Source organism: Cyprinodon variegatus, unplaced genomic scaffold (genome assembly GCF_000732505.1).
Source record: "Cyprinodon variegatus isolate N-32 unplaced genomic scaffold, C_variegatus-1.0 Scaffold715, whole genome shotgun sequence".
NCBI lineage: Eukaryota > Metazoa > Chordata > Actinopteri > Cyprinodontiformes > Cyprinodontidae > Cyprinodon > Cyprinodon variegatus.
Genome location: NW_015151168.1, coordinates 152165 through 157522, shown reverse-complemented (window position 1 = coordinate 157522; position 5358 = coordinate 152165). Strand labels below are relative to the sequence as shown.

The 5358-nt window shown below is 35.2% G+C and overlaps 1 protein-coding gene across 1 annotated transcript in view; it reads left to right on the top strand.

Moving 5' to 3' along the window:
- LOC107097706 overlaps nt 1-5150 on the top strand; it is a 20370-nt gene extending 15220 nt beyond the window's left edge. Inside the window, exon 2 of the mRNA XM_015394962.1 lies at nt 645-5150. The gene's annotated coding sequence lies outside the window, so the exon portion shown is untranslated. The remainder of the gene's footprint in view (nt 1-644) is intronic.
- Nucleotides 5151-5358: the final 208 nt, after the last annotated feature.

Genomic DNA, 5358 nt, shown 5'->3' with positions numbered 1-5358 from the left:
GATTACAAACTACCAAAAAAAGGCTTTCCCATTAGCTATTTATCATATCTGCAAGTGTTTTTAATGCCTTTTCCTTTTATTATACAAAATGTTGCCCCATAATTTTCTTATTGGACAAAATAACCTTTACTTTCAATTGAATTGATGAAGCATTAAAAACCAATGACCCAGGTGTGAGGTCAATTGACGCTACCCCCTACAGCTTTGATGCAGGAAGCCTCCTGCATCTACATCTACTGCAACAACGGGGTAAAAAATGTCCCATAGTAAACATCATTGCAGCATCACCAGCGCAGTGCTGTGAATATAAGACTTCAGGCTTGGCAGGTTTCTGCAGTTACTGGCATTTGAGTCTAATTTCCTCATCATGCCTCTAATTCCTTTAATATCCGAACTCTCATTTCGTAATAATGCACTGCTAGTAGTATTGGTTCTAGAGCCACAAAACCCAGTGATACATACAGTATTTTAGCCTGTGGTTTTAACATAAATACATTTGATAAAGCTCAGTGGACATGGATATTTTTGCAAGGTGCTTTATTATCAACAGAAGAAACAAATAAGTAAAAATGTGTAAATATCAAAGCCTATAATATCACCTGACTTTTCACACTAACATAGTTGCATCTCTTTTTTATTTTCAGATGACTCTGCAGAGGAATCTGCGTTCAATCACCGTAAGTGGAGTTTTCATCCCTGTGAACCTCTCTCTGGACAACTTCCATCATCGTCGTCACCTGTTACTCTCCTCTGCTGTTTGTTCTTGTTTTCTGTATGCATTGTAGCACTTTATAGATATGAATCGTAGAGATACTTTCCATTCAGGTGCTGTTTAGATCGAACTGTAATTAAATGCCATGTGTGCCCTGCAATCTATTCATAAGGAAACAAGACAGTTCTGTTTAAAATAAAGTGTATTTTACAGCCAATCTGTTTTATTAATAACTTAAGATTATTATGTATTTAAAGTGAGACTGTGTTTAATTTGAAAGCACAAAATATGCTCATATGAATGAAATGTATGTTCCTTAGAAATCAAAAGGTAGCATCATTAAAATCAGAAGATTTGTTTCTAGAGCATCCTGAGTCTGCTTAATGACAGTTTATGCTATCTGTTATTATTAACAAAATATTGATATTAACAGAGGCATCATGTATGTACTGTAATACCAACAGGATTTAATATGAAGACATGTTTGTTCTCTCATTATTTTACCTTAATTGATATGGAATTATCATTTTTTTTATTTTATCTAGCAGTTATTAAATCAAGTAGGAAATATAGCACACATTAAATATAAAAGTTGAGGTTTTTAGCTTGCAAATTAGCAACATTTTTAAATTAATGGATGCAACTCTAACCATTGGAATACTTTCAATGTGATCCTTAGTGTGTTCAGGAAAATGCATGAACAGACATCAGTGGTATGATGAAGCAGTGTTGTGGGTTGAGGCAAATTCTCCTTATTAGTCTATAAGTGATGGATTAATGGAAAGCTAATAACAGTTAACTCAGACCTGTAGTGTTTGTTAGGAGAATTAGCAGACCAGTTAAGTTTCCACAGACAGAATGCAGAATGTTTCAACTGTGTTCTTTGGGGTTACAGGTTTGAAGAACCAGATTTACTAGTCAACAAGTAGATAATTGGTTCACTGCAGTTTGTGCTGCAGCTCTGCTTCATTCTTATAGCTTTTAGCTTGCTTGGAAGCATTTCAATGTGGTGTTCCATTTTCTTGGTTGTACTTAGTCAGTAGAAACTACTGGTGCATTGATATGATGTCTGTATTTCTGACTTAGAAATTAGAGGTTTCTCACAGGAACTTCAAAATCCAACATGGCTGCCACTTCTTGCCTATTTGGTAAGATGTAGTTATAAGCTGTTTGTTTGGAATCTAGATTGTTTGCATCTCATTAAATCAAACAAGCTAACGTTGCTGTATATAGGCAAAGAATTGCCTCAATAAGTTGTTCAAACTTGAAACTTGGCAACAATAGGGTTAGCTGTACTTTTGAGTAAACCATTACCATGTGTATTTTATAATGTTTGCAAAAATGATAGCTTTTGTATATAAAATTCTGATATAATGCAAAAATAGAAAGATAATTTACAAGAGCTGTTTAGCTTTGAACAAACCTCCCCCCTCCTTTGTTGGCACACATCTATGGATAAATATAATTCTGACCTATCATCAATATCTATCAGGCTCTTGTTCAGATTTCTGTGGAGATATTCATGTCATGCCAAAAAAAAAAAAAAAAAAAGATCACAGGGTAGGTCCGGATGACTCTGAAGGAATTACATACCCTGTCCTGGATAGGAATGCCTCAAGGCCCTCCAAGAAAAAAAATGAAATATTGCTAAAGAGAGAGAGACATGCTCAGATTAACACATGCCTCTATAATATTAACATGCTAAAGTGTAAATTACACACATTTATTTACCCTTAGTGATTAATCAATGAATGGAATGATGATGGTGCTGTCTTCTAACAATGGAATTAAAAAAGAGAATAAATTTGTGGTTCCAAATGAAAGGAGATGATGCCATGGGACTGTTTAAATATTGTAGTATTGCAGTTAAAGAGGATATAAATGCGCTAATGGGGATTTCCCACCTATTTATGGAAAGGGACCATTTCTCTGTAATGAATCATTCGTTCTATGATGGATCTGGTCCATATCCTATTTGAAATATTTACATTTCAAATTTGTTTATTTCCACGTAAATATTCATCATCAATCATTAAACAAAACTGTTTTTCTGTCTGCCATCACAAGAGAAACCTTTTGCTGAGGTTTGTAAAATGCTCCGAATGCCTACCTGAATAATGTATATATGAAGTGTTTTATTCTTCTTTCTTCAATGCACATCTCTTGTATTTACCAGTGAGGCAGGAGTAGTAACACTATGTATGTTTCTCAGATGAAAACAGAGCTGCGACTCTGATTTAGCAGTGTGCTCAGGTCACTATAAGTAGTGTTGGGGCTAATGAGTCGGAGCCAGCTGAGACATTTACAGGATAACTTCCTCTATTTGTCTTGGTTCAGTTTACACTTTTGTGTAATGAGATGTGCGTGTGCCTGTACGTGTTTGTGGCCGTTAGCTATGCGTGGCATTTGAGCATTCTATGAGCACAACTAGGAGTTGCGTTTCTTAACTGCAAACAGGATCACCCCGAGAACACATGTGTGAAGCATATCTTTACAATTAACACTCACCGTAATACCAGGTTCTAAAAGACACAGACTGATGTGAAACCTTTACTAGAAACACTATACCAGAAGGATCAATGTTTTTCGCTTGATTTTGACTTTTTTTTTTTTATAAAAGTAATAATATATTCTGTCCTGTTTCCAGCTGAATATGTAGCAGGGCTTCATTTGCCTTTGTGCTGATGTATACCACCAACCCTCTGTAGATTTGCTATATGCAGAATGTTTCAAAGCGTAGCACAAAATAAAAGGTATTTGGAGCTGCTGGTCAGTCTACTTACCTCCATTTAAATACATATCAGTTCTCCTCTTTCCCTAAAAGTTTATTTTACTAAGATTTATCCAGGTTTTTAACATATTTTTTCACTTTTTTAAAGTTCCCCTCAAACGCATAATCAAAAATGGAGCATTTGGTGCAATTTGAGGTGAAATGTTTTAAGCTACTGAGGCTCATTTAACTGAATAAAAAGCAAAATTATTATTCACGGTGGGTAAAGTTGACATAGTTTTTCCAGTGTTGGATGACTAAAAATAATAGTTTTCTCTCTTTTTTAAGAACTTTTTAAGAGCTCTTTTGTATATTCCACTGAGACATGTAAGAATTATATATTAAAACAGACATTTGAAATATATTTAGCTTTTAAGCTTTTCTAAATCTTGCATTTGGTTAGATACCAAATACGATGGTACGAGATGGCTTTAACCCCTCATCAGGAAAGAGTTATTGGTACTTTTTAAATTACTTTTTTTTAAATCAGTACCATCCAGAAGTGTAAACACCTCTTAAAATGTGTATTTAGAATTGTATGTGAAGACCAACAAGAAGTAGTGCATAACTGTAAAAGGGAAGGGGAATCTGAAGCCTCCAACAACCTTTCCTTCCAAGCTAGCCTGTCTCATTCTCCCTTCCTATTAACTCTGCCCAGCTTTCTTGTTGTAAAGGAAAATTATTCCGGAAGCACGGTGCCGCTATATCTATAGAGATATTGATTTTCCACAGTGTTTTGAATGTAAGCCAAAAAATGATGATCTCCTACTTTTGTCATGTTGCCCTCTTGGTTCCTGGCAAACTGAACACATGACCTCCTGTTCAGCTTTATTTATACTGAGCTGTACACACTGTTTTCCATCTACCTGCAAATGTAATTTCTTGCAATAATTTTACTAAGCGGTATTAGAGTAAAGGGGAAAATTATATGAAATACCCCCCAACTCCCTGAAAATGATGTAGCGATTATTCTTAAACCGCACAGTTACGTGCTACTTGTTTTGGTCTCTCACATAAAATCTGAATAAAGTACATTCAAGAATGTGGTTGTAACAGGGTAAAAAGCTCATACAGCATTAAAAACCATTAGCAAAGCTCTAACTGTTTTATAACATTGTTTAGATGGACTTCAGGTTTATGGCATTACATGTGAATGACACACCAAGGGCAGTTCTTATCTTTTACCTTGACAAATGAGAGTCACGGTGAGAGGAAACTAAAATCAGGTGAAACTGTTGAGAAAAATAACACATTAAAAACAAACTGTACAAGTATAGATGCCATAATAAGGTTCTGTACTGTTCGCATGTCATGTCATGAAACCTGACGGAATTTCGAGATAAAACATGGGAAACTGACTCTTATCCATGATCTTGTATAAGAAAAGAGGAATCTGTGAGGATAAAGTTGAGATGGTCTGAGATACGTGCATAGAGAAGGTTTAAAGATAAGGAGCAGATGTCTGAAGTCTATTTAGATTGATACCATCACTGATTGGAAATAGTCCTCCATACCTGTGAGTAGGTTTAATGATGGGAAGAGAGGTGTGATTATTTTAAGGGGGGATGCAAATGCAGTATTTGCTTTTACTGTACCGAAAGGAAGAAGTGTGATGGATAAATGTAATGCAGACTTATGCATCCACAGTAGTTTGCAATAAATTTCAAAATGTACAACCACGAAAATGTTTCTTCCTTGTGAATAATTTGATGGATGTTTGTAATTCTGTCTCATTTTGCTGTCGCCTTAAAGAAAGTCAGAGAGGTGATATTTTTGTGTTCTTCGTACCACCTGTTGGTCAGAGTGGTAACTTTATGGGTGTTTATGATTAAAAAAAACATAGAAAGGAAATTGAACTCTCAACTGAAATAATGTT